The sequence below is a fragment of the Salmo salar genome, chromosome 23, assembly GCF_965601325.2.
Source record: "Salmo salar chromosome 23, fSalSal1, whole genome shotgun sequence".
Taxonomy (NCBI): domain Eukaryota; kingdom Metazoa; phylum Chordata; class Actinopteri; order Salmoniformes; family Salmonidae; genus Salmo; species Salmo salar.
Window position 1 is genome coordinate 13631889 of NC_138313.1, and position 24679 is coordinate 13656567.

At 44.5% G+C, this 24679-nt stretch overlaps 57 non-coding genes across 57 annotated transcripts; all 57 read left to right on the forward strand.

The window, feature by feature from the left end:
- The first annotated feature begins 250 nt into the window (after positions 1-250).
- Positions 251-322, forward strand: trnad-guc (transfer RNA aspartic acid (anticodon GUC)). The gene has a single exon. It is a non-coding gene; the product is annotated as a tRNA-Asp (tRNA).
- A 119-nt stretch (positions 323-441) lies between these two features.
- Positions 442-512, forward strand: trnag-gcc (transfer RNA glycine (anticodon GCC)). The gene has a single exon. It is a non-coding gene; the product is annotated as a tRNA-Gly (tRNA).
- Positions 513-1255: 743 nt separating this feature from the next.
- Positions 1256-1326, forward strand: trnag-gcc (transfer RNA glycine (anticodon GCC)). The gene has a single exon. It is a non-coding gene; the product is annotated as a tRNA-Gly (tRNA).
- Positions 1327-1878: 552 nt separating this feature from the next.
- On the forward strand, positions 1879-1950 carry trnad-guc (transfer RNA aspartic acid (anticodon GUC)). Its single transcript has one exon. It is a non-coding gene; the product is annotated as a tRNA-Asp (tRNA).
- A 119-nt stretch (positions 1951-2069) lies between these two features.
- Positions 2070-2140, forward strand: trnag-gcc (transfer RNA glycine (anticodon GCC)). Its single transcript has one exon. It is a non-coding gene; the product is annotated as a tRNA-Gly (tRNA).
- A 552-nt stretch (positions 2141-2692) lies between these two features.
- On the forward strand, positions 2693-2764 carry trnad-guc (transfer RNA aspartic acid (anticodon GUC)). The gene has a single exon. It is a non-coding gene; the product is annotated as a tRNA-Asp (tRNA).
- A 119-nt stretch (positions 2765-2883) lies between these two features.
- On the forward strand, positions 2884-2954 carry trnag-gcc (transfer RNA glycine (anticodon GCC)). The gene has a single exon. It is a non-coding gene; the product is annotated as a tRNA-Gly (tRNA).
- A 552-nt stretch (positions 2955-3506) lies between these two features.
- On the forward strand, positions 3507-3578 carry trnad-guc (transfer RNA aspartic acid (anticodon GUC)). Its single transcript has one exon. It is a non-coding gene; the product is annotated as a tRNA-Asp (tRNA).
- A 119-nt stretch (positions 3579-3697) lies between these two features.
- trnag-gcc (transfer RNA glycine (anticodon GCC)) lies at positions 3698-3768 on the forward strand. The gene has a single exon. It is a non-coding gene; the product is annotated as a tRNA-Gly (tRNA).
- A 552-nt stretch (positions 3769-4320) lies between these two features.
- trnad-guc (transfer RNA aspartic acid (anticodon GUC)) lies at positions 4321-4392 on the forward strand. The gene has a single exon. It is a non-coding gene; the product is annotated as a tRNA-Asp (tRNA).
- A 119-nt stretch (positions 4393-4511) lies between these two features.
- Positions 4512-4582, forward strand: trnag-gcc (transfer RNA glycine (anticodon GCC)). Its single transcript has one exon. It is a non-coding gene; the product is annotated as a tRNA-Gly (tRNA).
- A 552-nt stretch (positions 4583-5134) lies between these two features.
- Positions 5135-5206, forward strand: trnad-guc (transfer RNA aspartic acid (anticodon GUC)). The gene has a single exon. It is a non-coding gene; the product is annotated as a tRNA-Asp (tRNA).
- A 118-nt stretch (positions 5207-5324) lies between these two features.
- trnag-gcc (transfer RNA glycine (anticodon GCC)) lies at positions 5325-5395 on the forward strand. Its single transcript has one exon. It is a non-coding gene; the product is annotated as a tRNA-Gly (tRNA).
- Positions 5396-5947: 552 nt separating this feature from the next.
- trnad-guc (transfer RNA aspartic acid (anticodon GUC)) lies at positions 5948-6019 on the forward strand. Its single transcript has one exon. It is a non-coding gene; the product is annotated as a tRNA-Asp (tRNA).
- A 119-nt stretch (positions 6020-6138) lies between these two features.
- On the forward strand, positions 6139-6209 carry trnag-gcc (transfer RNA glycine (anticodon GCC)). Its single transcript has one exon. It is a non-coding gene; the product is annotated as a tRNA-Gly (tRNA).
- A 552-nt stretch (positions 6210-6761) lies between these two features.
- trnad-guc (transfer RNA aspartic acid (anticodon GUC)) lies at positions 6762-6833 on the forward strand. The gene has a single exon. It is a non-coding gene; the product is annotated as a tRNA-Asp (tRNA).
- Positions 6834-6952: 119 nt separating this feature from the next.
- Positions 6953-7023, forward strand: trnag-gcc (transfer RNA glycine (anticodon GCC)). Its single transcript has one exon. It is a non-coding gene; the product is annotated as a tRNA-Gly (tRNA).
- Positions 7024-7575: 552 nt separating this feature from the next.
- On the forward strand, positions 7576-7647 carry trnad-guc (transfer RNA aspartic acid (anticodon GUC)). Its single transcript has one exon. It is a non-coding gene; the product is annotated as a tRNA-Asp (tRNA).
- A 118-nt stretch (positions 7648-7765) lies between these two features.
- trnag-gcc (transfer RNA glycine (anticodon GCC)) lies at positions 7766-7836 on the forward strand. The gene has a single exon. It is a non-coding gene; the product is annotated as a tRNA-Gly (tRNA).
- Positions 7837-8388: 552 nt separating this feature from the next.
- On the forward strand, positions 8389-8460 carry trnad-guc (transfer RNA aspartic acid (anticodon GUC)). The gene has a single exon. It is a non-coding gene; the product is annotated as a tRNA-Asp (tRNA).
- Positions 8461-8579: 119 nt separating this feature from the next.
- On the forward strand, positions 8580-8650 carry trnag-gcc (transfer RNA glycine (anticodon GCC)). Its single transcript has one exon. It is a non-coding gene; the product is annotated as a tRNA-Gly (tRNA).
- A 552-nt stretch (positions 8651-9202) lies between these two features.
- trnad-guc (transfer RNA aspartic acid (anticodon GUC)) lies at positions 9203-9274 on the forward strand. The gene has a single exon. It is a non-coding gene; the product is annotated as a tRNA-Asp (tRNA).
- Positions 9275-9393: 119 nt separating this feature from the next.
- On the forward strand, positions 9394-9464 carry trnag-gcc (transfer RNA glycine (anticodon GCC)). Its single transcript has one exon. It is a non-coding gene; the product is annotated as a tRNA-Gly (tRNA).
- A 552-nt stretch (positions 9465-10016) lies between these two features.
- Positions 10017-10088, forward strand: trnad-guc (transfer RNA aspartic acid (anticodon GUC)). Its single transcript has one exon. It is a non-coding gene; the product is annotated as a tRNA-Asp (tRNA).
- Positions 10089-10206: 118 nt separating this feature from the next.
- trnag-gcc (transfer RNA glycine (anticodon GCC)) lies at positions 10207-10277 on the forward strand. The gene has a single exon. It is a non-coding gene; the product is annotated as a tRNA-Gly (tRNA).
- A 552-nt stretch (positions 10278-10829) lies between these two features.
- trnad-guc (transfer RNA aspartic acid (anticodon GUC)) lies at positions 10830-10901 on the forward strand. Its single transcript has one exon. It is a non-coding gene; the product is annotated as a tRNA-Asp (tRNA).
- A 119-nt stretch (positions 10902-11020) lies between these two features.
- Positions 11021-11091, forward strand: trnag-gcc (transfer RNA glycine (anticodon GCC)). Its single transcript has one exon. It is a non-coding gene; the product is annotated as a tRNA-Gly (tRNA).
- A 552-nt stretch (positions 11092-11643) lies between these two features.
- trnad-guc (transfer RNA aspartic acid (anticodon GUC)) lies at positions 11644-11715 on the forward strand. The gene has a single exon. It is a non-coding gene; the product is annotated as a tRNA-Asp (tRNA).
- Positions 11716-11833: 118 nt separating this feature from the next.
- trnag-gcc (transfer RNA glycine (anticodon GCC)) lies at positions 11834-11904 on the forward strand. Its single transcript has one exon. It is a non-coding gene; the product is annotated as a tRNA-Gly (tRNA).
- A 552-nt stretch (positions 11905-12456) lies between these two features.
- Positions 12457-12528, forward strand: trnad-guc (transfer RNA aspartic acid (anticodon GUC)). The gene has a single exon. It is a non-coding gene; the product is annotated as a tRNA-Asp (tRNA).
- Positions 12529-12646: 118 nt separating this feature from the next.
- trnag-gcc (transfer RNA glycine (anticodon GCC)) lies at positions 12647-12717 on the forward strand. The gene has a single exon. It is a non-coding gene; the product is annotated as a tRNA-Gly (tRNA).
- A 552-nt stretch (positions 12718-13269) lies between these two features.
- trnad-guc (transfer RNA aspartic acid (anticodon GUC)) lies at positions 13270-13341 on the forward strand. The gene has a single exon. It is a non-coding gene; the product is annotated as a tRNA-Asp (tRNA).
- A 119-nt stretch (positions 13342-13460) lies between these two features.
- Positions 13461-13531, forward strand: trnag-gcc (transfer RNA glycine (anticodon GCC)). Its single transcript has one exon. It is a non-coding gene; the product is annotated as a tRNA-Gly (tRNA).
- A 552-nt stretch (positions 13532-14083) lies between these two features.
- Positions 14084-14155, forward strand: trnad-guc (transfer RNA aspartic acid (anticodon GUC)). Its single transcript has one exon. It is a non-coding gene; the product is annotated as a tRNA-Asp (tRNA).
- Positions 14156-14273: 118 nt separating this feature from the next.
- Positions 14274-14344, forward strand: trnag-gcc (transfer RNA glycine (anticodon GCC)). The gene has a single exon. It is a non-coding gene; the product is annotated as a tRNA-Gly (tRNA).
- A 552-nt stretch (positions 14345-14896) lies between these two features.
- trnad-guc (transfer RNA aspartic acid (anticodon GUC)) lies at positions 14897-14968 on the forward strand. The gene has a single exon. It is a non-coding gene; the product is annotated as a tRNA-Asp (tRNA).
- Positions 14969-15087: 119 nt separating this feature from the next.
- On the forward strand, positions 15088-15158 carry trnag-gcc (transfer RNA glycine (anticodon GCC)). Its single transcript has one exon. It is a non-coding gene; the product is annotated as a tRNA-Gly (tRNA).
- Positions 15159-15710: 552 nt separating this feature from the next.
- On the forward strand, positions 15711-15782 carry trnad-guc (transfer RNA aspartic acid (anticodon GUC)). The gene has a single exon. It is a non-coding gene; the product is annotated as a tRNA-Asp (tRNA).
- Positions 15783-15900: 118 nt separating this feature from the next.
- trnag-gcc (transfer RNA glycine (anticodon GCC)) lies at positions 15901-15971 on the forward strand. The gene has a single exon. It is a non-coding gene; the product is annotated as a tRNA-Gly (tRNA).
- A 552-nt stretch (positions 15972-16523) lies between these two features.
- trnad-guc (transfer RNA aspartic acid (anticodon GUC)) lies at positions 16524-16595 on the forward strand. The gene has a single exon. It is a non-coding gene; the product is annotated as a tRNA-Asp (tRNA).
- Positions 16596-16713: 118 nt separating this feature from the next.
- trnag-gcc (transfer RNA glycine (anticodon GCC)) lies at positions 16714-16784 on the forward strand. The gene has a single exon. It is a non-coding gene; the product is annotated as a tRNA-Gly (tRNA).
- A 552-nt stretch (positions 16785-17336) lies between these two features.
- On the forward strand, positions 17337-17408 carry trnad-guc (transfer RNA aspartic acid (anticodon GUC)). The gene has a single exon. It is a non-coding gene; the product is annotated as a tRNA-Asp (tRNA).
- A 119-nt stretch (positions 17409-17527) lies between these two features.
- trnag-gcc (transfer RNA glycine (anticodon GCC)) lies at positions 17528-17598 on the forward strand. The gene has a single exon. It is a non-coding gene; the product is annotated as a tRNA-Gly (tRNA).
- A 552-nt stretch (positions 17599-18150) lies between these two features.
- On the forward strand, positions 18151-18222 carry trnad-guc (transfer RNA aspartic acid (anticodon GUC)). The gene has a single exon. It is a non-coding gene; the product is annotated as a tRNA-Asp (tRNA).
- Positions 18223-18340: 118 nt separating this feature from the next.
- Positions 18341-18411, forward strand: trnag-gcc (transfer RNA glycine (anticodon GCC)). The gene has a single exon. It is a non-coding gene; the product is annotated as a tRNA-Gly (tRNA).
- Positions 18412-18963: 552 nt separating this feature from the next.
- Positions 18964-19035, forward strand: trnad-guc (transfer RNA aspartic acid (anticodon GUC)). The gene has a single exon. It is a non-coding gene; the product is annotated as a tRNA-Asp (tRNA).
- A 119-nt stretch (positions 19036-19154) lies between these two features.
- On the forward strand, positions 19155-19225 carry trnag-gcc (transfer RNA glycine (anticodon GCC)). Its single transcript has one exon. It is a non-coding gene; the product is annotated as a tRNA-Gly (tRNA).
- A 552-nt stretch (positions 19226-19777) lies between these two features.
- Positions 19778-19849, forward strand: trnad-guc (transfer RNA aspartic acid (anticodon GUC)). Its single transcript has one exon. It is a non-coding gene; the product is annotated as a tRNA-Asp (tRNA).
- A 119-nt stretch (positions 19850-19968) lies between these two features.
- On the forward strand, positions 19969-20039 carry trnag-gcc (transfer RNA glycine (anticodon GCC)). Its single transcript has one exon. It is a non-coding gene; the product is annotated as a tRNA-Gly (tRNA).
- Positions 20040-20591: 552 nt separating this feature from the next.
- trnad-guc (transfer RNA aspartic acid (anticodon GUC)) lies at positions 20592-20663 on the forward strand. The gene has a single exon. It is a non-coding gene; the product is annotated as a tRNA-Asp (tRNA).
- A 118-nt stretch (positions 20664-20781) lies between these two features.
- Positions 20782-20852, forward strand: trnag-gcc (transfer RNA glycine (anticodon GCC)). Its single transcript has one exon. It is a non-coding gene; the product is annotated as a tRNA-Gly (tRNA).
- A 552-nt stretch (positions 20853-21404) lies between these two features.
- trnad-guc (transfer RNA aspartic acid (anticodon GUC)) lies at positions 21405-21476 on the forward strand. Its single transcript has one exon. It is a non-coding gene; the product is annotated as a tRNA-Asp (tRNA).
- Positions 21477-21595: 119 nt separating this feature from the next.
- trnag-gcc (transfer RNA glycine (anticodon GCC)) lies at positions 21596-21666 on the forward strand. Its single transcript has one exon. It is a non-coding gene; the product is annotated as a tRNA-Gly (tRNA).
- A 552-nt stretch (positions 21667-22218) lies between these two features.
- trnad-guc (transfer RNA aspartic acid (anticodon GUC)) lies at positions 22219-22290 on the forward strand. The gene has a single exon. It is a non-coding gene; the product is annotated as a tRNA-Asp (tRNA).
- A 119-nt stretch (positions 22291-22409) lies between these two features.
- trnag-gcc (transfer RNA glycine (anticodon GCC)) lies at positions 22410-22480 on the forward strand. Its single transcript has one exon. It is a non-coding gene; the product is annotated as a tRNA-Gly (tRNA).
- A 1366-nt stretch (positions 22481-23846) lies between these two features.
- trnad-guc (transfer RNA aspartic acid (anticodon GUC)) lies at positions 23847-23918 on the forward strand. Its single transcript has one exon. It is a non-coding gene; the product is annotated as a tRNA-Asp (tRNA).
- Positions 23919-24036: 118 nt separating this feature from the next.
- trnag-gcc (transfer RNA glycine (anticodon GCC)) lies at positions 24037-24107 on the forward strand. The gene has a single exon. It is a non-coding gene; the product is annotated as a tRNA-Gly (tRNA).
- Positions 24108-24679: the final 572 nt, after the last annotated feature.

Consider the following 24679-nt stretch of genomic DNA (forward strand, 5'->3'; position numbering starts at 1 on the left):
GTCCTGGGATTTTCCACACACACCTCTCCTTCTAACTACTATTATGTGGCTTGTGAGCGGTATAGAGCAAAATCGACTACATGTACGTGTCCATGAGGGTCTCAGCTTTCCATAGATGTGTCATAGTAGTCTCTAGCTCTAACCATTCAGTCTCTACAGATGTTTTTGTTGGAAGGGTTAACACCCAACTCTCCAAATTTAGGGATAGTATCCAATGCTCCACATTTTTTCAAAGAACCAACCCACCTGCTCCTCGTTAGTATAGTGGTGAGTATCCCCGCCTGTCACGCGGGAGACCGGGGTTCAATTCCCCGACGGGGAGGGAAAGACTGATTTTATTAGGGTGTACAATGTCACTGAGCCCACAAAGCGGGAAATATGCTTAGAATTAAAGATTTTTGATACGATATCTAGCCGTGGGGTTTTTTTCAGCATTGCAAGGCATTGGTTGTTCAGTGGTAGAATTCTCGCCTGCCACGCGGGAGGCCCGGGTTCGATTCCCGGCCAATGCAGGAACTTTTGAACAAGTCATTTTGACAAATATGCAACCCCGTGAGGAAGAAATCTCTTTTGAGATTGCCAGGTCGACAGCAATCTCTGGTCATGGTAGAATTCTCAACTGACTCTTGAAAAGTCTGAGTTTGGGTTCACTTACCGTTTGGACATTTATGCATTCTCAGTAGACTTTTGTGAATCCATTGTAGATTTCCAGTGTGTGAGGTGATTTACTTTGTGCAAGGCTTTAGTTGTTAAATGGGAAGCGAATATCCAACAAGTCAGTGACAACTGTGTTGAGTTTGGCCTTTGTGACTATGTCCTGGGATTTTCCACACACACCTCTCCTTCTAACTACTATTATGTGGCTTGTGAGCGGTATAGAGCAAAATCGACTACATGTACGTGTCCATGAGGGTCTCAGCTTTCCATAGATGTGTCATAGTAGTCTCTAGCTCTAACCATTCAGTCTCTACAGATGTTTTTGTTGGAAGGGTTAACACCCAACTCTCCAAATTTAGGGATAGTATCCAATGCTCCACATTTTTTCAAAGAACCAACCCACCTGCTCCTCGTTAGTATAGTGGTGAGTATCCCCGCCTGTCACGCGGGAGACCGGGATTCAATTCCCCGACGGGGAGGGAAAGACTGATTTTATTAGGGTGTACAATGTCACTGAGCCCACAAAGCGGGAAATATGCTTAGAATTAAAGATTTTTGATACGATATCTAGCCGTGGGTTTTTTTTCAGCATTGCAAGGCATTGGTTGTTCAGTGGTAGAATTCTCGCCTGCCACGCGGGAGGCCCGGGTTCGATTCCCGGCCAATGCAGGAACTTTTGAACAAGTCATTTTGACAAGTATGCAATCCCGTGAGGAAGAAATCTCTTTTGAGATTGCCAGGTCGACAGCAATCTCTGGTCATGGTAGAATTCTCAACTGACTCTTGAAAAGTCTGAGTTTGGGTTCACTTACCGTTTGGACATTTATGCATTCTCAGTAGACTTTTGTGAATCCATTGTAGATTTCCAGTGTGTGAGGTGATTTACTTTGTGCAAGGCTTTAGTTGTTAAATGGGAAGCGAATATCCAACAAGTCAGTGACAACTGTGTTGAGTTTGGCCTTTGTGAATATGTCCTGGGATTTTCCACACACACCTCTCCTTCTAACTACTATTATGTGGCTTGTGAGCGGTATAGAGCAAAATCGACTACATGTACGTGTCCATGAGGGTCTCAGCTTTCCATAGATGTGTCATAGTAGTCTCTAGCTCTAACCATTCAGTCTCTACAGATGTTTTTGTTGGAAGGGTTAACACCCAACTCTCCAAATTTAGGGATAGTATCCAATGCTCCACATTTTTTCAAAGAACCAACCCACCTGCTCCTCGTTAGTATAGTGGTGAGTATCCCCGCCTGTCACGCGGGAGACCGGGGTTCAATTCCCCGACGGGGAGGGAAAGACTGATTTTATTAGGGTGTACAATGTCACTGAGCCCACAAAGCGGGAAATATGCTTAGAATTAAAGATTTTTGATACGATATCTAGCCGTGGGGTTTTTTTCAGCATTGCAAGGCATTGGTTGTTCAGTGGTAGAATTCTCGCCTGCCACGCGGGAGGCCCGGGTTCGATTCCCGGCCAATGCAGGAACTTTTGAACAAGTCATTTTGACAAGTATGCAATCCCGTGAGGAAGAAATCTCTTTTGAGATTGCCAGGTCGACAGCAATCTCTGGTCATGGTAGAATTCTCAACTGACTCTTGAAAAGTCTGAGTTTGGGTTCACTTACCGTTTGGACATTTATGCATTCTCAGTAGACTTTTGTGAATCCATTGTAGATTTCCAGTGTGTGAGGTGATTTACTTTGTGCAAGGCTTTAGTTGTTAAATGGGAAGCGAATATCCAACAAGTCAGTGACAACTGTGTTGAGTTTGGCCTTTGTGACTATGTCCTGGGATTTTCCACACACACCTCTCCTTCTAACTACTATTATGTGGCTTGTGAGCGGTATAGAGCAAAATCGACTACATGTACGTGTCCATGAGGGTCTCAGCTTTCCATAGATGTGTCATAGTAGTCTCTAGCTCTAACCATTCAGTCTCTACAGATGTTTTTGTTGGAAGGGTTAACACCCAACTCTCCAAATTTAGGGATAGTATCCAATGCTCCACATTTTTTCAAAGAACCAACCCACCTGCTCCTCGTTAGTATAGTGGTGAGTATCCCCGCCTGTCACGCGGGAGACCGGGGTTCAATTCCCCGACGGGGAGGGAAAGACTGATTTTATTAGGGTGTACAATGTCACTGAGCCCACAAAGCGGGAAATATGCTTAGAATTAAAGATTTTTGATACGATATCTAGCCGTGGGGTTTTTTTCAGCATTGCAAGGCATTGGTTGTTCAGTGGTAGAATTCTCGCCTGCCACGCGGGAGGCCCGGGTTCGATTCCCGGCCAATGCAGGAACTTTTGAACAAGTCATTTTGACAAGTATGCAATCCCGTGAGGAAGAAATCTCTTTTGAGATTGCCAGGTCGACAGCAATCTCTGGTCATGGTAGAATTCTCAACTGACTCTTGAAAAGTCTGAGTTTGGGTTCACTTACCGTTTGGACATTTATGCATTCTCAGTAGTCTTTTGTGAATCCATTGTAGATTTCCAGTGTGTGAGGTGATTTACTTTGTGCAAGGCTTTAGTTGTTAAATGGGAAGCGAATATCCAACAAGTCAGTGACAACTGTGTTGAGTTTGGCCTTTGTGAATATGTCCTGGGATTTTCCACACACACCTCTCCTTCTAACTACTATTATGTGGCTTGTGAGCGGTATAGAGCAAAATCGACTACATGTACGTGTCCATGAGGGTCTCAGCTTTCCATAGATGTGTCATAGTAGTCTCTAGCTCTAACCATTCAGTCTCTACAGATGTTTTTGTTGGAAGGGTTAACACCCAACTCTCCAAATTTAGGGATAGTATCCAATGCTCCACATTTTTTCAAAGAACCAACCCACCTGCTCCTCGTTAGTATAGTGGTGAGTATCCCCGCCTGTCACGCGGGAGACCGGGGTTCAATTCCCCGACGGGGAGGGAAAGACTGATTTTATTAGGGTGTACAATGTCACTGAGCCCACAAAGCGGGAAATATGCTTAGAATTAAAGATTTTTGATACGATATCTAGCCGTGGGGTTTTTTTCAGCATTGCAAGGCATTGGTTGTTCAGTGGTAGAATTCTCGCCTGCCACGCGGGAGGCCCGGGTTCGATTCCCGGCCAATGCAGGAACTTTTGAACAAGTCATTTTGACAAGTATGCAATCCCGTGAGGAAGAAATCTCTTTTGAGATTGCCAGGTCGACAGCAATCTCTGGTCATGGTAGAATTCTCAACTGACTCTTGAAAAGTCTGAGTTTGGGTTCACTTACCGTTTGGACATTTATGCATTCTCAGTAGACTTTTGTGAATCCATTGTAGATTTCCAGTGTGTGAGGTGATTTACTTTGTGCAAGGCTTTAGTTGTTAAATGGGAAGCGAATATCCAACAAGTCAGTGACAACTGTGTTGAGTTTGGCCTTTGTGACTATGTCCTGGGATTTTCCACACACACCTCTCCTTCTAACTACTATTATGTGGCTTGTGAGCGGTATAGAGCAAAATCGACTACATGTACGTGTCCATGAGGGTCTCAGCTTTCCATAGATGTGTCATAGTAGTCTCTAGCTCTAACCATTCAGTCTCTACAGATGTTTTTGTTGGAAGGGTTAACACCCAACTCTCCAAATTTAGGGATAGTATCCAATGCTCCACATTTTTTCAAAGAACCAACCCACCTGCTCCTCGTTAGTATAGTGGTGAGTATCCCCGCCTGTCACGCGGGAGACCGGGGTTCAATTCCCCGACGGGGAGGGAAAGACTGATTTTATTAGGGTGTACAATGTCACTGAGCCCACAAAGCGGGAAATATGCTTAGAATTAAAGATTTTTGATACGATATCTAGCCGTGGGGTTTTTTTCAGCATTGCAAGGCATTGGTTGTTCAGTGGTAGAATTCTCGCCTGCCACGCGGGAGGCCCGGGTTCGATTCCCGGCCAATGCAGGAACTTTTGAACAAGTCATTTTGACAAGTATGCAATCCCGTGAGGAAGAAATCTCTTTTGAGATTGCCAGGTCGACAGCAATCTCTGGTCATGGTAGAATTCTCAACTGACTCTTGAAAAGTCTGAGTTTGGGTTCACTTACCGTTTGGACATTTATGCATTCTCAGTAGTCTTTTGTGAATCCATTGTAGATTTCCAGTGTGTGAGGTGATTTACTTTGTGCAAGGCTTTAGTTGTTAAATGGGAAGCGAATATCCAACAAGTCAGTGACAACTGTGTTGAGTTTGGCCTTTGTGACTATGTCCTGGGATTTTCCACACACACCTCTCCTTCTAACTACTATTATGTGGCTTGTGAGCGGTATAGAGCAAAACCGACTACATGTACGTGTCCGTGAGGGTCTCAGCTTTCCATAGATGTGTCATAGTAGTCTCTAGCTCTAACCATTCAGTCTCTACAGATGTTTTTGTTGGAAGGGTTAACACCCAACTCTCCAAATTTAGGGATAGTATCCAATGTTCCACATTTTTTCAAAGAACCAACCCACCTGCTCCTCGTTAGTATAGTGGTGAGTATCCCCGCCTGTCACGCGGGAGACCGGGGTTCAATTCCCCGACGGGGAGGAAAGACTGATCTTATTAGGGTGTACAATGTCACTGAGCCCACAAAGCGGGAAATATGCTTAGAATTAAAGATTTTTGATACGATATCTAGCCGTGGGGTTTTTTTCAGCATTGCAAGGCATTGGTTGTTCAGTGGTAGAATTCTCGCCTGCCACGCGGGAGGCCCGGGTTCGATTCCCGGCCAATGCAGGAACTTTTGAACAAGTCATTTTGACAAGTATGCAATCCCGTGAGGAAGAAATCTCTTTTGAGATTGCCAGGTCGACAGCAATCTCTGGTCATGGTAGAATTCTCAACTGACTCTTGAAAAGTCTGAGTTTGGGTTCACTTACCGTTTGGACATTTATGCATTCTCAGTAGACTTTTGTGAATCCATTGTAGATTTCCAGTGTGTGAGGTGATTTACTTTGTGCAAGGCTTTAGTTGTTAAATGGGAAGCGAATATCCAACAAGTCAGTGACAACTGTGTTGAGTTTGGCCTTTGTGAATATGTCCTGGGATTTTCCACACACACCTCTCCTTCTAACTACTATTATGTGGCTTGTGAGCGGTATAGAGCAAAATCGACTACATGTACGTGTCCATGAGGGTCTCAGCTTTCCATAGATGTGTCATAGTAGTCTCTAGCTCTAACCATTCAGTCTCTACAGATGTTTTTGTTGGAAGGGTTAACACCCAACTCTCCAAATTTAGGGATAGTATCCAATGCTCCACATTTTTTCAAAGAACCAACCCACCTGCTCCTCGTTAGTATAGTGGTGAGTATCCCCGCCTGTCACGCGGGAGACCGGGGTTCAATTCCCCGACGGGGAGGGAAAGACTGATTTTATTAGGGTGTACAATGTCACTGAGCCCACAAAGCGGGAAATATGCTTAGAATTAAAGATTTTTGATACGATATCTAGCCGTGGGGTTTTTTTCAGCATTGCAAGGCATTGGTTGTTCAGTGGTAGAATTCTCGCCTGCCACGCGGGAGGCCCGGGTTCGATTCCCGGCCAATGCAGGAACTTTTGAACAAGTCATTTTGACAAGTATGCAATCCCGTGAGGAAGAAATCTCTTTTGAGATTGCCAGGTCGACAGCAATCTCTGGTCATGGTAGAATTCTCAACTGACTCTTGAAAAGTCTGAGTTTGGGTTCACTTACCGTTTGGACATTTATGCATTCTCAGTAGACTTTTGTGAATCCATTGTAGATTTCCAGTGTGTGAGGTGATTTACTTTGTGCAAGGCTTTAGTTGTTAAATGGGAAGCGAATATCCAACAAGTCAGTGACAACTGTGTTGAGTTTGGCCTTTGTGACTATGTCCTGGGATTTTCCACACACACCTCTCCTTCTAACTACTATTATGTGGCTTGTGAGCGGTATAGAGCAAAATCGACTACATGTACGTGTCCATGAGGGTCTCAGCTTTCCATAGATGTGTCATAGTAGTCTCTAGCTCTAACCATTCAGTCTCTACAGATGTTTTTGTTGGAAGGGTTAACACCCAACTCTCCAAATTTAGGGATAGTATCCAATGCTCCACATTTTTTCAAAGAACCAACCCACCTGCTCCTCGTTAGTATAGTGGTGAGTATCCCCGCCTGTCACGCGGGAGACCGGGGTTCAATTCCCCGACGGGGAGGGAAAGACTGATTTTATTAGGGTGTACAATGTCACTGAGCCCACAAAGCGGGAAATATGCTTAGAATTAAAGATTTTTGATACGATATCTAGCCGTGGGGTTTTTTTCAGCATTGCAAGGCATTGGTTGTTCAGTGGTAGAATTCTCGCCTGCCACGCGGGAGGCCCGGGTTCGATTCCCGGCCAATGCAGGAACTTTTGAACAAGTCATTTTGACAAGTATGCAATCCCGTGAGGAAGAAATCTCTTTTGAGATTGCCAGGTCGACAGCAATCTCTGGTCATGGTAGAATTCTCAACTGACTCTTGAAAAGTCTGAGTTTGGGTTCACTTACCGTTTGGACATTTATGCATTCTCAGTAGTCTTTTGTGAATCCATTGTAGATTTCCAGTGTGTGAGGTGATTTACTTTGTGCAAGGCTTTAGTTGTTAAATGGGAAGCGAATATCCAACAAGTCAGTGACAACTGTGTTGAGTTTGGCCTTTGTGACTATGTCCTGGGATTTTCCACACACACCTCTCCTTCTAACTACTATTATGTGGCTTGTGAGCGGTATAGAGCAAAACCGACTACATGTACGTGTCCGTGAGGGTCTCAGCTTTCCATAGATGTGTCATAGTAGTCTCTAGCTCTAACCATTCAGTCTCTACAGATGTTTTTGTTGGAAGGGTTAACACCCAACTCTCCAAATTTAGGGATAGTATCCAATGTTCCACATTTTTTCAAAGAACCAACCCACCTGCTCCTCGTTAGTATAGTGGTGAGTATCCCCGCCTGTCACGCGGGAGACCGGGGTTCAATTCCCCGACGGGGAGGAAAGACTGATCTTATTAGGGTGTACAATGTCACTGAGCCCACAAAGCGGGAAATATGCTTAGAATTAAAGATTTTTGATACGATATCTAGCCGTGGGGTTTTTTTCAGCATTGCAAGGCATTGGTTGTTCAGTGGTAGAATTCTCGCCTGCCACGCGGGAGGCCCGGGTTCGATTCCCGGCCAATGCAGGAACTTTTGAACAAGTCATTTTGACAAGTATGCAATCCCGTGAGGAAGAAATCTCTTTTGAGATTGCCAGGTCGACAGCAATCTCTGGTCATGGTAGAATTCTCAACTGACTCTTGAAAAGTCTGAGTTTGGGTTCACTTACCGTTTGGACATTTATGCATTCTCAGTAGACTTTTGTGAATCCATTGTAGATTTCCAGTGTGTGAGGTGATTTACTTTGTGCAAGGCTTTAGTTGTTAAATGGGAAGCGAATATCCAACAAGTCAGTGACAACTGTGTTGAGTTTGGCCTTTGTGAATATGTCCTGGGATTTTCCACACACACCTCTCCTTCTAACTACTATTATGTGGCTTGTGAGCGGTATAGAGCAAAATCGACTACATGTACGTGTCCATGAGGGTCTCAGCTTTCCATAGATGTGTCATAGTAGTCTCTAGCTCTAACCATTCAGTCTCTACAGATGTTTTTGTTGGAAGGGTTAACACCCAACTCTCCAAATTTAGGGATAGTATCCAATGCTCCACATTTTTTCAAAGAACCAACCCACCTGCTCCTCGTTAGTATAGTGGTGAGTATCCCCGCCTGTCACGCGGGAGACCGGGGTTCAATTCCCCGACGGGGAGGGAAAGACTGATTTTATTAGGGTGTACAATGTCACTGAGCCCACAAAGCGGGAAATATGCTTAGAATTAAAGATTTTTGATACGATATCTAGCCGTGGGGTTTTTTTCAGCATTGCAAGGCATTGGTTGTTCAGTGGTAGAATTCTCGCCTGCCACGCGGGAGGCCCGGGTTCGATTCCCGGCCAATGCAGGAACTTTTGAACAAGTCATTTTGACAAGTATGCAATCCCGTGAGGAAGAAATCTCTTTTGAGATTGCCAGGTCGACAGCAATCTCTGGTCATGGTAGAATTCTCAACTGACTCTTGAAAAGTCTGAGTTTGGGTTCACTTACCGTTTGGACATTTATGCATTCTCAGTAGACTTTTGTGAATCCATTGTAGATTTCCAGTGTGTGAGGTGATTTACTTTGTGCAAGGCTTTAGTTGTTAAATGGGAAGCGAATATCCAACAAGTCAGTGACAACTGTGTTGAGTTTGGCCTTTGTGACTATGTCCTGGGATTTTCCACACACACCTCTCCTTCTAACTACTATTATGTGGCTTGTGAGCGGTATAGAGCAAAATCGACTACATGTACGTGTCCATGAGGGTCTCAGCTTTCCATAGATGTGTCATAGTAGTCTCTAGCTCTAACCATTCAGTCTCTACAGATGTTTTTGTTGGAAGGGTTAACACCCAACTCTCCAAATTTAGGGATAGTATCCAATGCTCCACATTTTTTCAAAGAACCAACCCACCTGCTCCTCGTTAGTATAGTGGTGAGTATCCCCGCCTGTCACGCGGGAGACCGGGGTTCAATTCCCCGACGGGGAGGGAAAGACTGATTTTATTAGGGTGTACAATGTCACTGAGCCCACAAAGCGGGAAATATGCTTAGAATTAAAGATTTTTGATACGATATCTAGCCGTGGGGTTTTTTTCAGCATTGCAAGGCATTGGTTGTTCAGTGGTAGAATTCTCGCCTGCCACGCGGGAGGCCCGGGTTCGATTCCCGGCCAATGCAGGAACTTTTGAACAAGTCATTTTGACAAGTATGCAATCCCGTGAGGAAGAAATCTCTTTTGAGATTGCCAGGTCGACAGCAATCTCTGGTCATGGTAGAATTCTCAACTGACTCTTGAAAAGTCTGAGTTTGGGTTCACTTACCGTTTGGACATTTATGCATTCTCAGTAGTCTTTTGTGAATCCATTGTAGATTTCCAGTGTGTGAGGTGATTTACTTTGTGCAAGGCTTTAGTTGTTAAATGGGAAGCGAATATCCAACAAGTCAGTGACAACTGTGTTGAGTTTGGCCTTTGTGACTATGTCCTGGGATTTTCCACACACACCTCTCCTTCTAACTACTATTATGTGGCTTGTGAGCGGTATAGAGCAAAACCGACTACATGTACGTGTCCGTGAGGGTCTCAGCTTTCCATAGATGTGTCATAGTAGTCTCTAGCTCTAACCATTCAGTCTCTACAGATGTTTTTGTTGGAAGGGTTAACACCCAACTCTCCAAATTTAGGGATAGTATCCAATGTTCCACATTTTTTCAAAGAACCAACCCACCTGCTCCTCGTTAGTATAGTGGTGAGTATCCCCGCCTGTCACGCGGGAGACCGGGGTTCAATTCCCCGACGGGGAGGAAAGACTGATCTTATTAGGGTGTACAATGTCACTGAGCCCACAAAGCGGGAAATATGCTTAGAATTAAAGATTTTTGATACGATATCTAGCCGTGGGGTTTTTTTCAGCATTGCAAGGCATTGGTTGTTCAGTGGTAGAATTCTCGCCTGCCACGCGGGAGGCCCGGGTTCGATTCCCGGCCAATGCAGGAAGTTTTGAACAAGTCATTTTGACAAGTATGCAACCCCGTGAGGAAGAAATCTCTTTTGAGATTGCCAGGTCGACAGCAATCTCTGGTCATGGTAGAATTCTCAACTGACTCTTGAAAAGTCTGAGTTTGGGCTCACTTACCGTTTGGACATTTATGCATTCTCAGTAGACTTTTGTGAATCCATTGTAGATTTCCAGTGTGTGAGGTGATTTACTTTGTGCAAGGCTTTAGTTGTTAAATGGGAAGCGAATATCCAACAAGTCAGTGACAACTGTGTTGAGTTTGGCCTTTGTGACTATGTCCTGGGATTTTCCACACACACCTCTCCTTCTAACTACTATTATGTGGCTTGTGAGCGGTATAGAGCAAAATCGACTACATGTACGTGTCCATGAGGGTCTCAGCTTTCCATAGATGTGTCATAGTAGTCTCTAGCTCTAACCATTCAGTCTCTACAGATGTTTTTGTTGGAAGGGTTAACACCCAACTCTCCAAATTTAGGGATAGTATCCAATGCTCCACATTTTTTCAAAGAACCAACCCACCTGCTCCTCGTTAGTATAGTGGTGAGTATCCCCGCCTGTCACGCGGGAGACCGGGGTTCAATTCCCCGACGGGGAGGGAAAGACTGATTTTATTAGGGTGTACAATGTCACTGAGCCCACAAAGCGGGAAATATGCTTAGAATTAAAGATTTTTGATACGATATCTAGCCGTGGGGTTTTTTTCAGCATTGCAAGGCATTGGTTGTTCAGTGGTAGAATTCTCGCCTGCCACGCGGGAGGCCCGGGTTCGATTCCCGGCCAATGCAGGAACTTTTGAACAAGTCATTTTGACAAGTATGCAATCCCGTGAGGAAGAAATCTCTTTTGAGATTGCCAGGTCGACAGCAATCTCTGGTCATGGTAGAATTCTCAACTGACTCTTGAAAAGTCTGAGTTTGGGTTCACTTACCGTTTGGACATTTATGCATTCTCAGTAGACTTTTGTGAATCCATTGTAGATTTCCAGTGTGTGAGGTGATTTACTTTGTGCAAGGCTTTAGTTGTTAAATGGGAAGCGAATATCCAACAAGTCAGTGACAACTGTGTTGAGTTTGGCCTTTGTGACTATGTCCTGGGATTTTCCACACACACCTCTCCTTCTAACTACTATTATGTGGCTTGTGAGCGGTATAGAGCAAAACCGACTACATGTACGTGTCCGTGAGGGTCTCAGCTTTCCATAGATGTGTCATAGTAGTCTCTAGCTCTAACCATTCAGTCTCTACAGATGTTTTTGTTGGAAGGGTTAACACCCAACTCTCCAAATTTAGGGATAGTATCCAATGTTCCACATTTTTTCAAAGAACCAACCCACCTGCTCCTCGTTAGTATAGTGGTGAGTATCCCCGCCTGTCACGCGGGAGACCGGGGTTCAATTCCCCGACGGGGAGGAAAGGCTGATCTTATTAGGGTGTACAATGTCACTGAGCCCACAAAGCGGGAAATATGCTTAGAATTAAAGATTTTTGATACGATATCTAGCCGTGGGGTTTTTTTCAGCATTGCAAGGCATTGGTTGTTCAGTGGTAGAATTCTCGCCTGCCACGCGGGAGGCCCGGGTTCGATTCCCGGCCAATGCAGGAACTTTTGAACAAGTCATTTTGACAAGTATGCAATCCCGTGAGGAAGAAATCTCTTTTGAGATTGCCAGGTCGACAGCAATCTCTGGTCATGGTAGAATTCTCAACTGACTCTTGAAAAGTCTGAGTTTGGGTTCACTTACCGTTTGGACATTTATGCATTCTCAGTAGACTTTTGTGAATCCATTGTAGATTTCCAGTGTGTGAGGTGATTTACTTTGTGCAAGGCTTTAGTTGTTAAATGGGAAGCGAATATCCAACAAGTCAGTGACAACTGTGTTGAGTTTGGCCTTTGTGACTATGTCCTGGGATTTTCCACACACACCTCTCCTTCTAACTACTATTATGTGGCTTGTGAGCGGTATAGAGCAAAATCGACTACATGTACGTGTCCATGAGGGTCTCAGCTTTCCATAGATGTGTCATAGTAGTCTCTAGCTCTAACCATTCAGTCTCTACAGATGTTTTTGTTGGAAGGGTTAACACCCAACTCTCCAAATTTAGGGATAGTATCCAATGTTCCACATTTTTTCAAAGAACCAACCCACCTGCTCCTCGTTAGTATAGTGGTGAGTATCCCCGCCTGTCACGCGGGAGACCGGGGTTCAATTCCCCGACGGGGAGGAAAGACTGATCTTATTAGGGTGTACAATGTCACTGAGCCCACAAAGCGGGAAATATGCTTAGAATTAAAGATTTTTGATACGATATCTAGCCGTGGGGTTTTTTTCAGCATTGCAAGGCATTGGTTGTTCAGTGGTAGAATTCTCGCCTGCCACGCGGGAGGCCCGGGTTCGATTCCCGGCCAATGCAGGAAGTTTTGAACAAGTCATTTTGACAAGTATGCAACCCCGTGAGGAAGAAATCTCTTTTGAGATTGCCAGGTCGACAGCAATCTCTGGTCATGGTAGAATTCTCAACTGACTCTTGAAAAGTCTGAGTTTGGGCTCACTTACCGTTTGGACATTTATGCATTCTCAGTAGACTTTTGTGAATCCATTGTAGATTTCCAGTATGTGAGGTGATTTACTTTGTGCAAGGCTTTAGTTGTTAAATGGGAAGCGAATATCCAACAAGTCAGTGACAACTGTGTTGAGTTTGGCCTTTGTGACTATGTCCTGGGATTTTCCACACACACCTCTCCTTCTAACTACTATTATGTGGCTTGTGAGCGGTATAGAGCAAAATCGACTACATGTACGTGTCCATGAGGGTCTCAGCTTTCCATAGATGTGTCATAGTAGTCTCTAGCTCTAACCATTCAGTCTCTACAGATGTTTTTGTTGGAAGGGTTAACACCCAACTCTCCAAATTTAGGGATAGTATCCAATGCTCCACATTTTTTCAAAGAACCAACCCACCTGCTCCTCGTTAGTATAGTGGTGAGTATCCCCGCCTGTCACGCGGGAGACCGGGGTTCAATTCCCCGACGGGGAGGGAAAGACTGATTTTATTAGGGTGTACAATGTCACTGAGCCCACAAAGCGGGAAATATGCTTAGAATTAAAGATTTTTGATACGATATCTAGCCGTGGGGTTTTTTTCAGCATTGCAAGGCATTGGTTGTTCAGTGGTAGAATTCTCGCCTGCCACGCGGGAGGCCCGGGTTCGATTCCCGGCCAATGCAGGAACTTTTGAACAAGTCATTTTGACAAGTATGCAACCCCGTGAGGAAGAAATCTCTTTTGAGATTGCCAGGTCGACAGCAATCTCTGGTCATGGTAGAATTCTCAACTGACTCTTGAAAAGTCTGAGTTTGGGCTCACTTACCGTTTGGACATTTATGCATTCTCAGTAGACTTTTGTGAATCCATTGTAGATTTCCAGTGTGTGAGGTGATTTACTTTGTGCAAGGCTTTAGTTGTTAAATGGGAAGCGAATATCCAACAAGTCAGTGACAACTGTGTTGAGTTTGGCCTTTGTGACTATGTCCTGGGATTTTCCACACACACCTCTCCTTCTAACTACTATTATGTGGCTTGTGAGCGGTATAGAGCAAAATCGACTACATGTACGTGTCCATGAGGGTCTCAGCTTTCCATAGATGTGTCATAGTAGTCTCTAGCTCTAACCATTCAGTCTCTACAGATGTTTTTGTTGGAAGGGTTAACACCCAACTCTCCAAATTTAGGGATAGTATCCAATGTTCCACATTTTTTCAAAGAACCAACCCACCTGCTCCTCGTTAGTATAGTGGTGAGTATCCCCGCCTGTCACGCGGGAGACCGGGGTTCAATTCCCCGACGGGGAGGAAAGACTGATCTTATTAGGGTGTACAATGTCACTGAGCCCACAAAGCGGGAAATATGCTTAGAATTAAAGATTTTTGATACGATATCTAGCCGTGGGGTTTTTTTCAGCATTGCAAGGCATTGGTTGTTCAGTGGTAGAATTCTCGCCTGCCACGCGGGAGGCCCGGGTTCGATTCCCGGCCAATGCAGGAAGTTTTGAACAAGTCATTTTGACAAGTATGCAACCCCGTGAGGAAGAAATCTCTTTTGAGATTGCCAGGTCGACAGCAATCTCTGGTCATGGTAGAATTCTCAACTGACTCTTGAAAAGTCTGAGTTTGGGCTCACTTACCGTTTGGACATTTATGCATTCTCAGTAGACTTTTGTGAATCCATTGTAGATTTCCAGTGTGTGAGGTGATTTACTTTGTGCAAGGCTTTAGTTGTTAAATGGGAAGCGAATATCCAACAAGTCAGTGACAACTGTGTTGAGTTTGGCCTTTGTGACTATGTCCTGGGATTTTCCACACACACCTCTCCTTCTAACTACTATTATGTGGCTTGTGAGCGGTATAGAGCAAAATCGACTACATGTACGTGTCCATGAGGGTCTCAGCTTTCCATAGATGTGTCATAGTAGTCTCTAGCTCTAACCATTCAGTCTCTACAGATGTTTTTGTTGGAAGGGTTAACACCCAACTCTCCAAATTTAGGGATAGTATCCAATGCTCCACATTTTTTCAAAGAACCAACCCACCTGCTCCTCGTTAGTATAGTGGTGAGTATCCCCGCCTGTCACGCGGGAGACCGGGGTTCAATTCCCCGACGGGGAGGGAAAGACTGATTTTATTAGGGTGTACAATGTCACTGAGCCCACAAAGCGGGAAATATGCTTAGAATTAAAGATTTTTGATACGATATCTAGCCGTGGGGTTTTTTTCAGCATTGCAAGGCATTGGTTGTTCAGTGGTAGAATTCTCGCCTGCCACGCGGGAGGCCCGGGTTCGATTCCCGGCCAATGCAGGAACTTTTGAACAAGTCATTTTGACAAGTATGCAATCCCGTGAGGAAGAAATCTCTTTTGAGATTGCCAGGTCGACAGCAATCTCTGGTCATGGTAGAATTCTCAACTGACTCTTGAAAAGTCTGAGTTTGGGTTCACTTACCGTTTGGACATTTATGCATTCTCAGTAGACTTTTGTGAATCCATTGTAGATTTCCAGTGTGTGAGGTGATTTACTTTGTGCAAGGCTTTAGTTGTTAAATGGGAAGCGAATATCCAACAAGTCAGTGACAACTGTGTTGAGTTTGGCCTTTGTGACTATGTCCTGGGATTTTCCACACACACCTCTCCTTCTAACTACTATTATGTGGCTTGTGAGCGGTATAGAGCAAAACCGACTACATGTACGTGTCCGTGAGGGTCTCAGCTTTCCATAGATGTGTCATAGTAGTCTCTAGCTCTAACCATTCAGTCTCTACAGATGTTTTTGTTGGAAGGGTTAACACCCAACTCTCCAAATTTAGGGATAGTATCCAATGTTCCACATTTTTTCAAAGAACCAACCCACCTGCTCCTCGTTAGTATAGTGGTGAGTATCCCCGCCTGTCACGCGGGAGACCGGGGTTCAATTCCCCGACGGGGAGGAAAGACTGATCTTATTAGGGTGTACAATGTCACTGAGCCCACAAAGCGGGAAATATGCTTAGAATTAAAGATTTTTGATACGATATCTAGCCGTGGGGTTTTTTTCAGCATTGCAAGGCATTGGTTGTTCAGTGGTAGAATTCTCGCCTGCCACGCGGGAGGCCCGGGTTCGATTCCCGGCCAATGCAGGAACTTTTGAACAAGTCATTTTGACAAGTATGCAATCCCGTGAGGAAGAAATCTCTTTTGAGATTGCCAGGTCGACAGCAATCTCTGGTCATGGTAGAATTCTCAACTGACTCTTGAAAAGTCTGAGTTTGGGTTCACTTACCGTTTGGACATTTATGCATTCTCAGTAGACTTTTGTGAATCCATTGTAGATTTCCAGTGTGTGAGGTGATTTACTTTGTGCAAGGCTTTAGTTGTTAAATGGGAAGCGAATATCCAACAAGTCAGTGACAACTGTGTTGAGTTTGGCCTTTGTGACTATGTCCTGGGATTTTCCACACACACCTCTCCTTCTAACTACTATTATGTGGCTTGTGAGCGGTATAGAGCAAAACCGACTACATGTACGTGTCCGTGAGGGTCTCAGCTTTCCATAGATGTGTCATAGTAGTCTCTAGCTCTAACCATTCAGTCTCTACAGATGTTTTTGTTGGAAGGGTTAACACCCAACTCTCCAAATTTAGGGATAGTATCCAATGTTCCACATTTTTTCAAAGAACCAACCCACCTGCTCCTCGTTAGTATAGTGGTGAGTATCCCCGCCTGTCACGCGGGAGACCGGGGTTCAATTCCCCGACGGGGAGGAAAGACTGATCTTATTAGGGTGTACAATGTCACTGAGCCCACAAAGCGGGAAATATGCTTAGAATTAAAGATTTTTGATACGATATCTAGCCGTGGGGTTTTTTTCAGCATTGCAAGGCATTGGTTGTTCAGTGGTAGAATTCTCGCCTGCCACGCGGGAGGCCCGGGTTCGATTCCCGGCCAATGCAGGAAGTTTTGAACAAGTCATTTTGACAAGTATGCAACCCCGTGAGGAAGAAATCTCTTTTGAGATTGCCAGGTCGACAGCAATCTCTGGTCATGGTAGAATTCTCAACTGACTCTTGAAAAGTCTGAGTTTGGGCTCACTTACCGTTTGGACATTTATGCATTCTCAGTAGACTTTTGTGAATCCATTGTAGATTTCCAGTGTGTGAGGTGATTTACTTTGTGCAAGGCTTTAGTTGTTAAATGGGAAGCGAATATCCAACAAGTCAGTGACAACTGTGTTGAGTTTGGCCTTTGTGACTATGTCCTGGGATTTTCCACACACACCTCTCCTTCTAACTACTATTATGTGGCTTGTGAGCGGTATAGAGCAAAATCGACTACATGTACGTGTCCATGAGGGTCTCAGCTTTCCATAGATGTGTCATAGTAGTCTCTAGCTCTAACCATTCAGTCTCTACAGATGTTTTTGTTGGAAGGGTTAACACCCAACTCTCCAAATTTAGGGATAGTATCCAATGCTCCACATTTTTTCAAAGAACCAACCCACCTGCTCCTCGTTAGTATAGTGGTGAGTATCCCCGCCTGTCACGCGGGAGACCGGGGTTCAATTCCCCGACGGGGAGGGAAAGACTGATTTTATTAGGGTGTACAATGTCACTGAGCCCACAAAGCGGGAAATATGCTTAGAATTAAAGATTTTTGATACGATATCTAGCCGTGGGGTTTTTTTCAGCATTGCAAGGCATTGGTTGTTCAGTGGTAGAATTCTCGCCTGCCACGCGGGAGGCCCGGGTTCGATTCCCGGCCAATGCAGGAACTTTTGAACAAGTCATTTTGACAAGTATGCAATCCCGTGAGGAAGAAATCTCTTTTGAGATTGCCAGGTCGACAGCAATCTCTGGTCATGGTAGAATTCTCAACTGACTCTTGAAAAGTCTGAGTTTGGGTTCACTTACCGTTTGGACATTTATGCATTCTCAGTAGACTTTTGTGAATCCATTGTAGATTTCCAGTGTGTGAGGTGATTTACTTTGTGCAAGGCTTTAGTTGTTAAATGGGAAGCGAATATCCAACAAGTCAGTGACAACTGTGTTGAGTTTGGCCTTTGTGACTATGTCCTGGGATTTTCCACACACACCTCTCCTTCTAACTACTATTATGTGGCTTGTGAGCGGTATAGAGCAAAATCGACTACATGTACGTGTCCATGAGGGTCTCAGCTTTCCATAGATGTGTCATAGTAGTCTCTAGCTCTAACCATTCAGTCTCTACAGATGTTTTTGTTGGAAGGGTTAACACCCAACTCTCCAAATTTAGGGATAGTATCCAATGTTCCACATTTTTTCAAAGAACCAACCCACCTGCTCCTCGTTAGTATAGTGGTGAGTATCCCCGCCTGTCACGCGGGAGACCGGGGTTCAATTCCCCGACGGGGAGGAAAGACTGATCTTATTAGGGTGTACAATGTCACTGAGCCCACAAAGCGGGAAATATGCTTAGAATTAAAGATTTTTGATACGATATCTAGCCGTGGGGTTTTTTTCAGCATTGCAAGGCATTGGTTGTTCAGTGGTAGAATTCTCGCCTGCCACGCGGGAGGCCCGGGTTCGATTCCCGGCCAATGCAGGAAGTTTTGAACAAGTCATTTTGACAAGTATGCAACCCCGTGAGGAAGAAATCTCTTTTGAGATTGCCAGGTCGACAGCAATCTCTGGTCATGGTAGAATTCTCAACTGACTCTTGAAAAGTCTGAGTTTGGGCTCACTTACCGTTTGGACATTTATGCATTCTCAGTAGACTTTTGTGAATCCATTGTAGATTTCCAGTGTGTGAGGTGATTTACTTTGTGCAAGGCTTTAGTTGTTAAATGGGAAGCGAATATCCAACAAGTCAGTGACAACTGTGTTGAGTTTGGCCTTTGTGACTATGTCCTGGGATTTTCCACACACACCTCTCCTTCTAACTACTATTATGTGGCTTGTGAGCGGTATAGAGCAAAATCGACTACATGTACGTGTCCATGAGGGTCTCAGCTTTCCATAGATGTGTCATAGTAGTCTCTAGCTCTAACCATTCAGTCTCTACAGATGTTTTTGTTGGAAGGGTTAACACCCAACTCTCCAAATTTAGGGATAGTATCCAATGCTCCACATTTTTTCAAAGAACCAACCCACCTGCTCCTCGTTAGTATAGTGGTGAGTATCCCCGCCTGTCACGCGGGAGACCGGGGTTCAATTCCCCGACGGGGAGGGAAAGACTGATTTTATTAGGGTGTACAATGTCACTGAGCCCACAAAGCGGGAAATATGCTTAGAATTAAAGATTTTTGATACGATATCTAGCCGTGGGGTTTTTTTCAGCATTGCAAGGCATTGGTTGTTCAGTGGTAGAATTCTCGCCTGCCACGCGGGAGGCCCGGGTTCGATTCCCGGCCAATGCAGGAACTTTTGAACAAGTCATTTTGACAAATATGCAACCCCGTGAGGAAGAAATCTCTTTTGAGATTGCCAGGTCGACAGCAATCTCTGGTCATGGTAGAATTCTCAACTGACTCTTGAAAAGTCTGAGTTTGGGTTCACTTACCGTTTGGACATTTATGCATTCTCAGTAGACTTTTGTGAATCCATTGTAGATTTCCAGTGTGTGAGGTGATTTACTTTGTGCAAGGCTTTAGTTGTTAAATGGGAAGCGAATATCCAACAAGTCAGTGACAACTGTGTTGAGTTTGGCCTTTGTGACTATGTCCTGGGATTTTCCACACACACCTCTCCTTCTAACTACTATTATGTGGCTTGTGAGCGGTATAGAGCAAAATCGACTACATGTACGTGTCCATGAGGGTCTCAGCTTTCCATAGATGTGTCATAGTAGTCTCTAGCTCTAACCATTCAGTCTCTACAGATGTTTTTGTTGGAAGGGTTAACACCCAACTCTCCAAATTTAGGGATAGTATCCAATGCTCCACATTTTTTCAAAGAACCAACCCACCTGCTCCTCGTTAGTATAGTGGTGAGTATCCCCGCCTGTCACGCGGGAGACCGGGGTTCAATTCCCCGACGGGGAGGGAAAGACTGATTTTATTAGGGTGTACAATGTCACTGAGCCCACAAAGCGGGAAATATGCTTAGAATTAAAGATTTTTGATACGATATCTAGCCGTGGGGTTTTTTTCAGCATTGCAAGGCATTGGTTGTTCAGTGGTAGAATTCTCGCCTGCCACGCGGGAGGCCCGGGTTCGATTCCCGGCCAATGCAGGAACTTTTGAACAAGTCATTTTGACAAGTATGCAATCCCGTGAGGAAGAAATCTCTTTTGAGATTGCCAGGTCGACAGCAATCTCTGGTCATGGTAGAATTCTCAACTGACTCTTGAAAAGTCTGAGTTTGGGTTCACTTACCGTTTGGACATTTATGCATTCTCAGTAGACTTTTGTGAATCCATTGTAGATTTCCAGTGTGTGAGGTGATTTACTTTGTGCAAGGCTTTAGTTGTTAAATGGGAAGCGAATATCCAACAAGTCAGTGACAACTGTGTTGAGTTTGGCCTTTGTGACTATGTCCTGGGATTTTCCACACACACCTCTCCTTCTAACTACTATTATGTGGCTTGTGAGCGGTATAGAGCAAAATCGACTACATGTACGTGTCCATGAGGGTCTCAGCTTTCCATAGATGTGTCATAGTAGTCTCTAGCTCTAACCATTCAGTCTCTACAGATGTTTTTGTTGGAAGGGTTAACACCCAACTCTCCAAATTTAGGGATAGTATCCAATGTTCCACATTTTTTCAAAGAACCAACCCACCTGCTCCTCGTTAGTATAGTGGTGAGTATCCCCGCCTGTCACGCGGGAGACCGGGGTTCAATTCCCCGACGGGGAGGAAAGACTGATCTTATTAGGGTGTACAATGTCACTGAGCCCACAAAGCGGGAAATATGCTTAGAATTAAAGATTTTTGATACGATATCTAGCCGTGGGGTTTTTTTCAGCATTGCAAGGCATTGGTTGTTCAGTGGTAGAATTCTCGCCTGCCACGCGGGAGGCCCGGGTTCGATTCCCGGCCAATGCAGGAAGTTTTGAACAAGTCATTTTGACAAGTATGCAACCCCGTGAGGAAGAAATCTCTTTTGAGATTGCCAGGTCGACAGCAATCTCTGGTCATGGTAGAATTCTCAACTGACTCTTGAAAAGTCTGAGTTTGGGCTCACTTACCGTTTGGACATTTATGCATTCTCAGTAGACTTTTGTGAATCCATTGTAGATTTCCAGTGTGTGAGGTGATTTACTTTGTGCAAGGCTTTAGTTGTTAAATGGGAAGCGAATATCCAACAAGTCAGTGACAACTGTGTTGAGTTTGGCCTTTGTGACTATGTCCTGGGATTTTCCACACACACCTCTCCTTCTAACTACTATTATGTGGCTTGTGAGCGGTATAGAGCAAAATCGACTACATGTACGTGTCCATGAGGGTCTCAGCTTTCCATAGATGTGTCATAGTAGTCTCTAGCTCTAACCATTCAGTCTCTACAGATGTTTTTGTTGGAAGGGTTAACACCCAACTCTCCAAATTTAGGGATAGTATCCAATGCTCCACATTTTTTCAAAGAACCAACCCACCTGCTCCTCGTTAGTATAGTGGTGAGTATCCCCGCCTGTCACGCGGGAGACCGGGGTTCAATTCCCCGACGGGGAGGGAAAGACTGATTTTATTAGGGTGTACAATGTCACTGAGCCCACAAAGCGGGAAATATGCTTAGAATTAAAGATTTTTGATACGATATCTAGCCGTGGGGTTTTTTTCAGCATTGCAAGGCATTGGTTGTTCAGTGGTAGAATTCTCGCCTGCCACGCGGGAGGCCCGGGTTCGATTCCCGGCCAATGCAGGAACTTTTGAACAAGTCATTTTGACAAATATGCAACCCCGTGAGGAAGAAATCTCTTTTGAGATTGCCAGGTCGACAGCAATCTCTGGTCATGGTAGAATTCTCAACTGACTCTTGAAAAGTCTGAGTTTGGGTTCACTTACCGTTTGGACATTTATGCATTCTCAGTAGACTTTTGTGAATCCATTGTAGATTTCCAGTGTGTGAGGTGATTTACTTTGTGCAAGGCTTTAGTTGTTAAATGGGAAGCGAATATCCAACAAGTCAGTGACAACTGTGTTGAGTTTGGCCTTTGTGACTATGTCCTGGGATTTTCCACACACACCTCTCCTTCTAACTACTATTATGTGGCTTGTGAGCGGTATAGAGCAAAATCGACTACATGTACGTGTCCATGAGGGTCTCAGCTTTCCATAGATGTGTCATAGTAGTCTCTAGCTCTAACCATTCAGTCTCTACAGATGTTTTTGTTGGAAGGGTTAACACCCAACTCTCCAAATTTAGGGATAGTATCCAATGCTCCACATTTTTTCAAAGAACCAACCCACCTGCTCCTCGTTAGTATAGTGGTGAGTATCCCCGCCTGTCACGCGGGAGACCGGGGTTCAATTCCCCGACGGGGAGGGAAAGACTGATTTTATTAGGGTGTACAATGTCACTGAGCCCACAAAGCGGGAAATATGCTTAGAATTAAAGATTTTTGATACGATATCTAGCCGTGGGGTTTTTTTCAGCATTGCAAGGCATTGGTTGTTCAGTGGTAGAATTCTCGCCTGCCACGCGGGAGGCCCGGGTTCGATTCCCGGCCAATGCAGGAACTTTTGAACAAGTCATTTTGACAAATATGCAACCCCGTGAGGAAGAAATCTCTTTTGAGATTGCCAGGTCGACAGCAATCTCTGGTCATGGTAGAATTCTCAACTGACTCTTGAAAAGTCTGAGTTTGGGTTCACTTACCGTTTGGACATTTATGCATTCTCAGTAGACTTTTGTGAATCCATTGTAGATTTCCAGTGTGTGAGGTGATTTACTTTGTGCAAGGCTTTAGTTGTTAAATGGGAAGCGAATATCCAACAAGTCAGTGACAACTGTGTTGAGTTTGGCCTTTGTGACTATGTCCTGGGATTTTCCACACACACCTCTCCTTCTAACTACTATTATGTGGCTTGTGAGCGGTATAGAGCAAAATCGACTACATGTACGTGTCCATGAGGGTCTCAGCTTTCCATAGATGTGTCATAGTAGTCTCTAGCTCTAACCATTCAGTCTCTACAGATGTTTTTGTTGGAAGGGTTAACACCCAACTCTCCAAATTTAGGGATAGTATCCAATGCTCCACATTTTTTCAAAGAACCAACCCACCTGCTCCTCGTTAGTATAGTGGTGAGTATCCCCGCCTGTCACGCGGGAGACCGGGATTCAATTCCCCGACGGGGAGGGAAAGACTGATTTTATTAGGGTGTACAATGTCACTGAGCCCACAAAGCGGGAAATATGCTTAGAATTAAAGATTTTTGATACGATATCTAGCCGTGGGGTTTTTTTCAGCATTGCAAGGCATTGGTTGTTCAGTGGTAGAATTTTCGCCTGCCACGCGGGAGGCCCGGGTTCGATTCCCGGCCAATGCAGGAACTTTTGAACAAGTCATTTTGACAAGTATGCAATCCCGTGAGGAAGAAATCTCTTTTGAGATTGCCAGGTCGACAGCAATCTCTGGTCATGGTAGAATTCTCAACTGACTCTTGAAAAGTCTGAGTTTGGGTTCACTTACCGTTTGGACATTTATGCATTCTCAGTAGACTTTTGTGAATCCATTGTAGATTTCCAGTGTGTGAGGTGATTTACTTTGTGCAAGGCTTTAGTTGTTAAATGGGAAGCGAATATCCAACAAGTCAGTGACAACTGTGTTGAGTTTGGCCTTTGTGACTATGTCCTGGGATTTTCCACACACACCTCTCCTTCTAACTACTATTATGTGGCTTGTGAGCGGTATAGAGCAAAATCGACTACATGTACGTGTCCATGAGGGTCTCAGCTTTCCATAGATGTGTCATAGTAGTCTCTAGCTCTAACCATTCAGTCTCTACAGATGTTTTTGTTGGAAGGGTTAACACCCAACTCTCCAAATTTAGGGATAGTATCCAATGTTCCACATTTTTTCAAAGAACCAACCCACCTGCTCCTCGTTAGTATAGTGGTGAGTATCCCCGCCTGTCACGCGGGAGACCGGGGTTCAATTCCCCGACGGGGAGGAAAGACTGATCTTATTAGGGTGTACAATGTCACTGAGCCCACAAAGCGGGAAATATGCTTAGAATTAAAGATTTTTGATACGATATCTAGCCGTGGGGTTTTTTTCAGCATTGCAAGGCATTGGTTGTTCAGTGGTAGAATTCTCGCCTGCCACGCGGGAGGCCCGGGTTCGATTCCCGGCCAATGCAGGAACTTTTGAACAAGTCATTTTGACAAATATGCAACCCCGTGAGGAAGAAATCTCTTTTGAGATTGCCAGGTCGACAGCAATCTCTGGTCATGGTAGAATTCTCAACTGACTCTTGAAAAGTCTGAGTTTGGGTTCACTTACCGTTTGGACATTTATGCATTCTCAGTAGACTTTTGTGAATCCATTGTAGATTTCCAGTGTGTGAGGTGATTTACTTTGTGCAAGGCTTTAGTTGTTAAATGGGAAGCGAATATCCAACAAGTCAGTGACAACTGTGTTGAGTTTGGCCTTTGTGACTATGTCCTGGGATTTTCCACACACACCTCTCCTTCTAACTACTATTATGTGGCTTGTGAGCGGTATAGAGCAAAATCGACTACATGTACGTGTCCATGAGGGTCTCAGCTTTCCATAGATGTGTCATAGTAGTCTCTAGCTCTAACCATTCAGTCTCTACAGATGTTTTTGTTGGAAGGGTTAACACCCAACTCTCCAAATTTAGGGATAGTATCCAATGCTCCACATTTTTTCAAAGAACCAACCCACCTGCTCCTCGTTAGTATAGTGGTG